Consider the following 13,425-nt stretch of genomic DNA (forward strand, 5'->3'; position numbering starts at 1 on the left):
CTATTGCAATGCTCCAATGAGAGTGTTGGCTTCACACTGGATTTATTTCCATATTGCAACTGCATTAAATTTCTAAATTTTATTTGCATCATCTATTTTATCTGGAAATTCTAGTGAAGAGGACAGCCCAGCATACATGCTGGTTCTTGTCTTTTAGTGAACTTATGTATGTACCCTTGGCTTTGCTACTTTTAGCTCTATTTACTTGTGAGAAATACTACATGTTGCTATTACCATGATCTCTTTTGTTCCTCTGTTATGAAGGAAGCTACTCATTTGTTGAGGGGAGCAATTTCAATATTTCAGAAGCTGATTTTGCCCCTCCCTACTCTTACTCTTTTAGGTGTGCCTCTTTACCTGGAGCTAATGTGCCATGCAAGAGTGGCTGTCAACTTAACATCACCTAGAATTCACAGGATAATTAAGTGTCAGAGCTGTAGCCTCAAACATCATTCTAGCCCAATACTTTCATTCAGATAGTCAGGCTCATAGTGCCATGAATTTTGGAAGAGCTGTGACTACAACCTAAATCTCAATTTGCACTCCAGTGGCTTTTTATGATTCCAAACTTTATCCACATTTTCTGTACTTTACTTTCATTCAAAAGCCTCTTTTAAGAGTTTAATTTCAAATTATAACTGCATGTTAAGATGATACTTTGAAACCAACTTTAAAAAACAGAATAAGCTTCCTTAAAAAGTATACACACACACACACACACACTTATATAAATATTAAAATGCCCCCACCTCCACCCACACACACGGACACACACAGACACAACTCAGGGAGGGGAGGGGAGAGAAGGGAAGGGAAAGGAAGGGAAAGTCTTCCATTTATGGCTTGCTGTACCCAACACTGTACAGTCCTTGATAACCTGAGGATTTGGCTCTCAGCTTCTGCCTTTCTAGGCTCTATGCCTTCTTTCTGTGGCTGGGATCCACGTTTCCAAGTAATCCAAAGGAAGGTGCAAAAGTGCTTTTGTACCCTGATGCTTTAACTATAAAAGCCAGTTCTTCTGCCTCCAGATTTCAGCTTTAACATCTCATCTTTGCATAAAGCAGGAACAAAGTGTCTCTGAGTGGGGAGTAGAAGTTGGAAAACCAAACTGTTCTCTTTAGATAGGATGATTTTACCATTTACACCTTCAGAGAGGCGAGACAGCCTCCTTCCTCCTGTTCCTGAGGCTGAGAGCTATCTTTCCCATTTAAATATAGTGCTGATACCTTTTCCTTGACTCTCCCTACCATACTTTCAAACCATTTGTTACTCCCACTAAACCGACCACACAGCTTACAAGAAAACAATATTTTAAACAGAAAAATAAGCTGAAAAAATCTAGTTTATCAGAGATCTCATCACTCCTACATAAAACTTTGCTTCAATAAGTTTGTTTTTTTGTTTGTTTTTGGAGACAGGTCTCACTCTATTGCCCAGGCTGGAGTGCAGTGGGGAGATCATGGCTCACTGTAGCTTCAAACTCCCAGGCTCAAGCTGTCCTCTTACCTCAGTCTCCCAAGCAGATGGGACCACAGGTGCCCACCAGCTTGCCTGGCTGATTTTTTTTTTTTTTGTACAGATGGGGGTCTCACTATGTTGCCCAGGCTGGTCTCAAACTCCTGGGCTCAAATAATCCTCCTGCTTCAGTCTCCCAAAATGCTGGAATTATAGGCATGAACCACCACACCTAGCCTTCAATAAGTCTTAATATTTTTTATTCTTAATATTAAGGACCCTAACTTTTATATTCCTATATAGTCTCCACAGATGTTGACTAATTTCTCAGATGATTTTCACATCTCTTTCTTTCTTCTGTAATTTCTGTCTTGTTTTCTTATTTCTTGTCTTCCTCTACTAGTCCTTTTAAAAAAATCAGCTCCCTGCTTTCATGAATATAGTGCTTACAAGTTACTGAAAAGCATCACCACCATAACAAGCTTACTACAAATCCAATGTCACTGAATCCTCCCAGTAGCAAATAAATGATGCCTCCCCTGCCTTTGTGATTATTGTTTCTGCTCTTAGGATGAATGGATAGACATGGAGTCTTTATGTATAGAAGTATCACTCATCATTTCTAAAAGTAAGATAATGTCGTATTGATAAAATCTACCATAAAAACTATGAATATTCTACATCTCCTCAGTAATTTATATACATCTCTGTCCAAATTTGTCTTTTTTAAATTTTTTTGAGACAGGGTCTTGCTTTGTTGCCCAGGCTGGAGTACAGTGGCATGAACATGGCTCACTGCAGCCTCTACCGCCTGGGCTCAAGCAGTCCTCACACCTCAGCCTCCCAAGTAGCTGGGACCACAGGTGTGCAACACCACGCCCAGCTAATTTTTAAAAATTTTTTGTAGAGATGGGGTCTTGCCATGTTACCCAGGCTTGTCTCAAACTCCTGGACTCAAGTGATCCTCCCACCACTGTCTCCCAGACTGTTGGGATTACAGGCGTGAACCACTGTACGTGGCCCAAATTTGTCTTGAACAAGTTATTTCTAGCTCTGTGTTTAGGCAGCACCTATTGATGTGATCTCTAGGCACCTTACTAAGAATATTGTGCCAGCATTCTGCCTTTAAGACCAGGAAAACAGAGCACAATGAGGATTTAAGTATGAGAACAACCTCCTTGCTTGTATCACTTATTATAAATATTTTATTTGACAAAATTCTTCTTATAGATTTTTTTTTGTAGTAGAATTAGAAAACTTAATGAAGTTTAGATCACTACAAGTTCATATGCAATCTCAGGTGTAGATAAATCATTTAACTGAAGGTGCTTTATAAACTAAGAATATCCCATTTTTTCTAAAACACGCTTTTCATAAAACACCCTTCCACGTTTCTATACTTTTCACAGAAAACTGCAAGGGCTCACTGATTATGGGGATTTGAGCCAATCATGAAGTAAGTCTCTGGCAGGCTTATCTGTAACTAACACTGATATCACTTGAATTCAGGGGATGGCAAATAGGGCCATGATGTTGGTCTTAAGAATTTTAATCCTTTTACAAAAGAACTGTGAATGACAAGCTATGTTAAAATAAAAGACTAGAAAGTTGGCTCTGGGGAAGGAAACCTCACAAAACAACATCCCTGTTATGAAGTTAAAGAAATGTCAAATCTCTTTAAAAAAACAAACTAAATTTGCATAATATTCAAGGAATTCTAGCAATATTAAATAATTTGTGAAACAAGTTTTTAAAGGGCATAATACATGCTTTGTATACTGGACTTGTGTTTTATAAACCCTAACTCTTTGTTTGCCAGGTTATATGTTGGAATGTAAGAAGAAATACCAAATTTGGTACTTTCTGTGAGACATTTGAGTTTTCTTTGCTCTTTATTTAACATAATGTGAGTCTACATAAAATGCCTCATACTGTAGTATTTTGTGCATGGAAGGGGAATTCATCTTCTCTGGATGTAGAGAGGAGAAGTGGATTAAAAATAGTATTAGAAATAGATTTCAAATGCAAATACAGGCACTCCTCGACTTAAGATGGGGCTATGTCTTGATAAATCCATTGTAAGTTGAAAATATCATAAGTCAAAAATGCATTTAAGACGCCTAATCTATCAAACATAGCTGAGCCTAACTTACCTTAAATGTGCCAGAACACTTGTATTAGCCTAAAGTTGGGCAAAATCATCTAGCAGCACAGTACACTGTATATTACAGGGTGTTTAACCTCAAGATCATATGGCTAACTGGAGGAGCTGCAACTTACTGCCACTGCCCAACATCCTGCAAGAGAGTAGCATTACACTACGTATCGCACTCCGGGAAAAAATCAAAATTCAAAATTCAAAGTATGATTTTTATTAACTGTATCACTATTGTGGAATCTTCCTAAATTGAGGACCTTTTGTAATCATTTTCAAGATGTTTGTATTAAAATAGCTAAATATACTGTTTAACCCAAAGTGAAGAGACGGGTTCTTAGAGAAAACATCTTGAGAACAATCTGGAAAGTGATTGTTATTCTTTGTTGGTAGAGCAGGAAAGGGCATTCCTGGAAGAGAAAGCACCTGAACAAGAACATAGAAATGTAAAGCAACCTGGAGATCTAGGGGGAACTGCAAGCTTTTTGATATGGCGGCAGCAAGGAACACGTTTGTCATGGCTGAGGAGGGGCCCCATCAAGCAACAGCATGAAGATGTAATCAAGGGCCAGATAATGAATGGCATTTTAAGTACCACTGAGGTGTTAGTGATTTATCCGGCAGGGAGGCATCAAAAGGTTTCGAAACAGGAAAACAGCATGATCTGTTGCTTTCGTACTATTGGTTTTGGCAGCAATGTAGAGGATGGAATGGAAGCTTGCGAGACTGGGGCAAAAAGAACTAAGAAAACAGCACGATAATATAGAAAAAAAAACAAGGAACAGTGTTAATAGAGGGGCATCCAGTTGAATGTATGAGGCGGAGGAAGGTGAGAGTGGAAACTAAGGTGATGTGCTGGGTGGGGAGGGGCCAACAAAGAGGATACAGGAAGAGAGTGGTTTCCAGGAAAACGTTTGTTTCACTTTCAATTTGTTGCCTTCAAAATATTTAGAACATGTTGTTCTGGAGCTCAGGAGACAAGGTGAGGTAAAGATCTGAATTTGGCAACTCGGAAGCGAAGCTCCAATCTTGAGGATGGATCAGATTGGTGAGGGAGACCGTCATACAGAGTGAGAAGAGAGATCCAAGGACAGAACTGTAGGAAGCATCAATATTTGAGGAATGAGAAAGAAAGAAAAGCCTCCCACAAAGGAGATGAGACAAGAGGAATGGTTACACAGGTAGGAAGAGAAGCACAGATGAATGGTGTCCTCTTTATATTTCAATCACCTGAACTCATTACTCATTATTGCCTGCGAATATCAGGTGCTTCACTGTTTCTCAGCTTTTACTCATACCTTTCATTTTTTCAAAAGGAGTTTTAAAATCCTACTCACTTTTCAGAGTCTTAATGGAATACTAGGTCTTCCGTCAGAACTTTCCTGACCGTTATCGCGATCTCTCTTCCTCACATTGTCCTAGTAACCCCAGTGTCATGAAATTGAATACAATTACATTATTTAATCACATTGTCCTAGTAACCCCAGCGTCATGAAATTGAATACAATTACATTATTTAATCACATTGTCCTAGTAACCCCAGTGTCGTGAAATTGAATACAATTACATTATTTAAGACAGTCTTTCAACAACTTTTTGGTCTCAGGAACGCTTTACATTCTTAAAAATGATTGAGGATTGACCAGTCTGACCAACATGGAGAAACCCCGTCTCTACTAAAAATACAAAATCAGCCTGGCGTGGTGGTGCATGCCTATAATCCCAGCTACTTGGGAGGCTGAGGCAGGAGAATTGCTTGAACCTGGGAGGCAGAGGTTGCAGTGAGCACCATTGCACTCCAGCCTGGGCAACAAGAACAAAACTCCACCTCAAAAAAAACAAAAAACAAAAACAAAGATTGAGGATCCCAAAGAGTTTTGCACTTTTGCTTATATAAAATATAGCTATCAATATTATGGAATAAAACAATTAAAACTCATTGTTACAATATTTATTAACTTATTTAAAATAGCAATAATGTCATTGCATGTCAAGGTAAGTAACATTTTGATTAAAAATACTGTATTTTTTAAAACAGAAAAATGTAGCGAGAATAGTGGCATTATTTTACATTTTTTTCAAATCTCTTTAATGTCTTGCTTAATAGAACACAGCTGGATTATCATAACCACCTCTATATTCAATCTGTTGTGATGTACCATTTTGGTGGAAGTATGGAAAAAAAATCCAGTCTCATACAGGGATGTAGTTGTGGGGAAAAGGGCATATTTTAATAGTCTTTTCAGAAAACTGTGGATATTCTTTGATACCACACCAAAACTCAGCAAGAGTTTTTTTTCCCCTAAAGGTTAATTGCAATGTGGAATCTGAAACCATATCAAGAAAGTTTTCGAACTGTTATATTAAAATTCACTGGTCTATCATGCAATTTGAATGGTGAATTTGAATGATTTTGCAACATCACCCATTTGTCACTTAGAAAATATTGATTTGCCATATAAAAAAAGCTCAATATCACGGATCATTAGAGAAATGCAAATCAAAACCACAATGAGCTGCCATCTCACACTAGTCAGAATGGCTATTGTTAAAAAGAAAAACTAACAGATCCTGGAGAGGTTGTGGAGAAAAAGGAACATTTATACATTGTTTTGGGAGTGTAAATTAGTTCAACTATTGTGGAAGACAGTGTGGTGATTCCTCAAAGACCTAAAGACAGAAATACCATTTGACCCAGCAATCTCATTACTGGGTATATATACAAAGGAATATAAATCATTCTACCATAAAGAAACACACACATGTATGTTCATTACAGCAGTATTTGCAATAGCAAAGACATGGAATCAACCTAAATGCCCATCAATGACAGATTGGATAAAGAAAATGTGGTACATATACACCATGGAATACTACTGCAGCCATAAAAAAAGAACAGTATCATGTCCTTTGCAGGGACATGGATGAATCTGGAGGCCATTATCCTCAGCAAACTAACACAGGAACAGAAAACCAAATACCACATGTTCTTACAAGTGGGAGCTAAATGATGAGAACACATGGACACATAGAGGGGAACAACACACACTGGGGCCTATTGGAGGCTGGAGGGAGAGAATCAGGAAAAATAACTAATGGGTACTAGGCTTAATACTGGAGTGACAAAATAATCTGTACAACAAACCCCCATTACACAAGTTTACCTATATAACAAACCTACACATGTACCCCTGAACTTAAAAGTCAAATTTAAAAACATTGATTTGCTGGGTTATTCAAGTCCTCCAAATGTTGACATGTTTCATTATTACATTTTGTTAATATTACCATCAATTTCATCAGAAAAGCTTTTAAATATTAAGAAATTGTCAAGCTCACAGTGGCAGATACAACTTTTCCAAATTCTTATTTTTACTTGAAAGCTCAAGTTTTATCATTGGCAAGAAACACGAGAGTTTTTTTCTTTGATGTAAGAGGGTCACTTCGTTAATTTTCAAGAAAATGTCATGCCATTCTCCTGAGGAATCTAGAGATAAGAGGACGAAGTTGACTTCATTCCTATTTGTATTTTCCTTTCAGCTCATAGCAAAAGTTCTTGGGCTTAGTAGGTTCTCAACAGATGTTTGTAGATTTGAATTGAATTTATTTCCATTGTGAATTTAAACTGCTGTAAGGGTTTCATTATGACCCAGTTTGCCCAAGATGATCCCAACTTATGTGTATTCTCTTCATATACCATCAAATTTAGGATATTTCCCCCCCTCCTGGTTTAAATAAGTAGTATTAAGCATTGCAACAAAATGTCAGCATGAATTTGATGGACCTGAACTTGGCACTTGCAATTTCTATTCTAAGTTCACCCAAAAGTGTGAGACTACGGTTCAGAAAACAGAACTCTCATCTTAACCCATGTAAAGACAGAGATAAGCCTATCTCTCTAGTTTAGAACTTTTCTAACTGCAGAATAATTCTTCCTGTTCAGGACAGTATGCAGAGTCATAACTGGTAAAACAATGTGCATTTGGACTCAAGTGGCTAGGGAGAGTTAAATCCTTCTGGTCTTAGGGGTAGCGGGAGAAGTATTCAACATCATTGCCTCCTACAGTCTTGGCATTGTAGCCAATTATGCCATGGCCTGTGCTGCAAGACTCAATATGTAAGAAGCTGCCAGGCTACCAGGCTGCCAATTAGCAGTGTCATGGGGAAATGTGGGAAATTACAGATTAGGTGTCCATGGAATATGTGCAGGAAATAGAGGCTGGATACCATACTTTGTACAGAGAGTGGTCTGACGCTATTGCAATAGCCATTTTGTCGCTATTCTATGGTGTAAACCTTTCATGTGTTATTTTATTGTCAACGCTTTTCTTAAAAAATACAATAAACTCTCCTGGCAGCAATGCACCAAAAGCTAAGAATATTTAGTGAAAAACTAAGTACTGAGTTTCTGTTTCTCAAAAAAGCTAATGATAAAAGTGTCACTTAGACACTTTTCAAATTTCAAAATGTTGAAATTTCCCATCCAGCAATGGAACATAATTGCTAACTACACAAAAACCAAAGAATCTGTTTGAGAAGTTAATGTTACCTTAAGATAATTGTACCTGCCCAGAGATCATGATTTAACATGTACAGCTGCAGAAAGTGTATTTACATGTCACTCTGTGAAGCATGACTTTCCATTTGTTGATTTTAGAGCCCAAGTTTTCTTGTAAGCATATAAAAAGTAAAGCAATAGCTATTATTTTATTGGTTCCATTAACAGAATAACTTCACAAATAGTTAAATGATAAGAATTTTATAGCAACATATTAGATGCTACAAATAGAAAACCAGCCAATTAAAAATAGTTCATTTTTTTTCTATATGAATCAAGGAATCAAAGTAAAACTAGTTTAATTTCATTCTGTCAAGAAACATCTGATACTATTGTTAAAGCCATTGTAAATTTACTTTAAAAGTTCAGCATTGAAGATAAAATTATTTGCTTATGCAGCAATAAAATCAATACGAATTTTAGTGAAACATCTTGTCATTATAAAAACAATATTCCACCAAATTAACAAACATATAAGGAGGAATTATGCTTATAATTGGTTGTGGTACATAAAAAAATGCATAATGGCATCCTGAAAGAGCTAACAACTGAAATTGAAGTTATAGTTGTCAAATTTTATAAATACTTTGTACATACACACAGAGTAATTGAACTATATAATTTTTATACACCTAATGTTGAAATAAAAAATAATTCAGATGCAGCACAGAAGTAGGTATTTTCTCCTTTGCTACTCATTATTAATCAAATTTAGAAATGCTTGAGCCCTTAACATTTTTGTAAATGGATCTAGGTGTTATACAATAATATCAAACTCACTTACAAGTGTTCAAAATCAAAACTGTCAGTAAATAGAGTGCCCAAATTTCAGCTAGTGAAGTGTTTAGCAAGTTGCAATGAATGACAACAATATTTGCAAACAGGATGACGTTCCAATTTATTTTTTACTAAAGCAAAAAAAGAAGAAAAAAGACAACACATTAAATAAGGTTCAAGTGATGGGCAAAATTTGACTTTGAAATTTGATGGTAGATCTTTGGAATATTTTGACTCATTAAAAGAATCTTTTGATAAATCTTCTATTTTTAGTTGGAAAAAATTCTCTGTGCTGAAATAGAATGAAATTTAAGAGAATCTAAATTTGGTAAGCATTCAAAAGAATCATATAGACAATTTGCTTGATGAATTATTTATTGAAATAATTACTCTCAATGGAGGCAAAAAGACAGTAATTGTGAAAATATTTTAATGGAGATATTAATATTTTTCAATACAAAGCAATCATAATTGAGAATATTCTCAATTTAGGATTACTTTTTATCTGAGTAGATATCGCACAACTGTAGAGAGAGTATTTTCATATTAAATGTAGTTTCATTGAAAGAGAATAATCAATTGAAGGCGTCAATAATTTCAAATATATTAACCATTAAAATGCCACTTTAAATATTGCCAGTAACTTTGTGAAGCCCATACAAAATATTTAGACTATAGTAAAATAAAATATTTTTCAGGAAAATGTCAGTGACGTGATATTAGAAATGTATATGGCTAAGAAACTGATTAAAGTAGGTGAAGATGTCATAACAATAATTATTGTCTATATCATTTTTACGGTCTATTGATCATCTCTTTAAAGTTATAACTTACGTAAAGCCCCCCAGACTTACAACTTAATGATTTCTTGCACACATATATACTTGTGCAAGCAGCAGTCAGATCTCTCTCCCTCTTTCTCTTTCTTTTTCCCTTTTTCTTTTTCTGTCTATAAAATCCAGCTCAAATATAATTTCTTCTCTTGGCAGTGTTTCATTAGCAGCCTTCTCATCAGAACTCCCAGAAAAATTCTTTGTTTATCTTCTGGGATACCATAACATAGTGGATCTGTTATACTTCTCTTCTAGCCCATGTTGTATGATATATTGTGATTTGCATTTATACCTGGCCCCACAACTAGTCAGCGAGTCATTTGAGGGTAGGAGCCATATATATTTTTTCAGCTTTATCCTAAGTGCCTGGCACTGTGTGCAAGTAACATATTTGGTGCTAAGAAAATGTCCCGTCAAATGAATTATCTCTTTAGTTATTGTTATCATCTAATAGGGTTAAATACATTGTTGGCTCTCAATAATTATTTTTTGAAGTAAGTAACCCAATATCTTCTTGTTCATTGGAGTTTACGCATACTAGTTTTGAGACACATATAGATTTATTGGGGGGATTATAAAACCTAACACAGGATAATGAAGGCCTCCTTACCAGCAAAACTTCGCACTAAGCCATGGTTTATAGTGGAATGCACATAAATTACTCCAGATTATTATTTTGAATATATATGCTATTTCATTTCATTTTATTTTATTTCATTGTATTTTATGTTTATTGACCTTTTTTTGAGACACGGTCTCGCTCTGTTGCCCAGGCTGAAGTGCTCACTGCAGCCTCAATCTCAAGTCATCCTTCCACTTCTGCCTCCTGAGTAGCTGGGACCACAGGCACATATCATCACACTTGGATAATTATTTTATTTTTCGTAGATGGCATCTCCTGATGTTGCCCAGGCTGGTCCCGAACTCCCGGGCTCAAGCAATCTGCTTGCCTTGGCATCCCAAAGTGCTGGGATTACAGGTGTGAGCCACACCTGGCCTATATTTTTTAAAATAGTGTTTCTTCTTCTATTGTTGGTAAGAGGAAGAAAAATGCAAAGAACTTTCAATTGAATAGAAATAATGGACTTTCTCTCTTTCTTTTCATTCTATGTGGTATTTTAAGTAAAGAATATGAATTTACTTTGTTTTTAAAACATCAATAAAAGCTCTTTATTCATAAATGTATTCTTTATAAGTATAGCCCATAGTATAGACTTTTATATTTATAATTTAAAAGAAAATATTGGCATCAAAATAATTTATTAATAAATATATAATCAAGCTACATATATGATGATAGTGTATTAAACTCAGCAATTGCCACAGGATCTATCATCCATGAATACTGTAACCCTTTTCCAAACATTAAAAACACAAAATACAGGTAAGTATTTATTCTCTCATTTTCTGTATTGATGGCACAGAATAATTTAACAAAGAAGTGAAAAAGAAGCACTAAATGTGGGAAAATTCTTCATTTTGGGAAATTATTAGTAGTAGGGCATATCCAGCCACGTACGGCAACACCATTCCCCAAGAAACTTCGTAAAATGATGACCATATTAAACTGAGGACAGGACAAAGGTAATAGCTGTACATGTTGTCTAACATATAAATAAATAATAACCTCAAAGGCTAGCAAAGACACTGTAAATTAATAGTAGATGGATTGCATTTGTCAGGAAAAGCCTTTGATGAAAAAATTTCTATACTTGCCAGTAAAGAACCACACAGAGCATATGGTTCACTGAAACAAGATAGAATTTTTTAAAAAAAATCAAACCGTAAGTAATCTGTGAAATTACTAACATTTAAAGTTTTTTCACAGATTAACATAACATGAAAATTAGTTGAAAGAAAAGCTCTGAAATGCACTGTAAAGTTTAAGTTTGTACTTAATTTCCAATACAGTAGAATGCTCTCGTGCTAAGAGGGTCATGTAGATTTTTCTAGAAGTATCATTTATTTGAATAGCTTTGACCATTTAGATACATTTAAAGTATTTTATTTATTATAAGGAAAGTGAATGGCTTTTTTAAGGGGATTCTTGGCTATCTTTACAAAAAATAATTTTGGTAAAAATAGTACACAGTGAGATTGCAGGAATCAAGAAGTGTTGGTCATGCCTTGTTTACCTTGCATTTCTCCTGCTTCCCTTGCACTTTCTGCTTTCATGTTATTGAAAACCACATGACTTTCTGGCCATTAAGTTCTCAGGGTCCATTCTTGATGCTACGTTGGTTCTCTTTATATTCCTTTCTTCCCTGCTGTACAGGCCTTAGGGCTGTAGCCTCCTTTACAATCTTCCTTCATTAGAGAAGATGGTGACACCGCCTGGCCCTAGATGGTGACATCTTCTCTAATGCTTGCTGGCCTTTGGCTAATTCTGGGTGTGTAACAGGGAAGATAGGGTCTCTCCACCTCCCCACTTCCTTGCTGCCCTGAAAACAAGTACATTAGGCACTTTTCATTTAAGTTTTACTGTTATTTATTGTGAGGGAGTCTTGATAATAATAATCAGCCTAAGAGAATTATAAAATTAAAGAGAACTTTCAACATTTTAGTGCATGTTATCACCTCACAATTTCTGATATGGCTAGAAAGGCCTAGAAATGCTGATGGATTCCTGTTTTGTTCTTTTATTTTGGTGGCAGATTTTATGTGTTTCTAGCCTTCCTGTGTCTAAGCCTACAAATCCCTTTCTCTATGAAGGCCTGCTACTCCAGGATGTAGGCCTGAAGACACAGAACAACAGGGGTAAATCAGAGCCAGTGTGAGGGCACCTGTCTCTGGCTTTCCATTCTTCCCTCCTTTTTCAATGGCCTCACAACTCACCATAGGACAGGTTCCCCTATGACATTACCACACCTGGAAGCTTTCTTTGAATAGCCATGTTTCCTGAATGACTTGGGGATAACATAAAACATAAAAAATCTAGAATGAGCAAATGTTCGTTTTTATTATTGCAAAATGCCTACTGCATCTGAGACAAAGGTTATGGGTGTCCTTATTTTAGCCCAAAGTGCTTACTTCATCAAAGTTAATATGTAAGTCACTAAAATACTCTTTCTCATCCAACCTTTCAAACTTCTCCGAGTTTTATATCCAACCTGCCCCCACATCATAACCACCCACATCCCGTGATAAGTAGTGGAGGCGTTATCTAGAAGCATGGGAGGGTGAACTTGGCTTTCAATGAGATCTTAGAGGCCAAGTCTTAAAGTTTTGGCATCTTATAACATGGACACATCCATGTGCATGGAAAGATTCCAGATGAGTCTAGGCTTTTATCGACACCAAAGATAATGTTAGATTCTTTATCCATGTTTAGTATCAATGTGCTAAATCAACAGCAAATTTCCATACATCCTTTGTGTCAACTAGAGGAAAAGTAAGCTCAAAAATGTTCTAAGATAAAAGCAAGTTACATTATTTTTAAATTTTTAAAAATTAAATCTTTAATTTTTAATTTTTGTGGGTACATAATAGGTGTATATATTTATGGGTTACATGAGATATTTTGATATAGGCATGTAATGCATAATAATCACATCAGGGTAAATGGGGTATCTATCACCTCAAGCGTTTATCCTTTGTGTTTCAAATGATCCAATTCTACTCTTTTAGTTATTTTAAAAAGTACAACT

The sequence above is a fragment of the Pongo pygmaeus genome, chromosome 3 (assembly GCF_028885625.2).
Source record: "Pongo pygmaeus isolate AG05252 chromosome 3, NHGRI_mPonPyg2-v2.0_pri, whole genome shotgun sequence".
Taxonomy (NCBI): domain Eukaryota; kingdom Metazoa; phylum Chordata; class Mammalia; order Primates; family Hominidae; genus Pongo; species Pongo pygmaeus.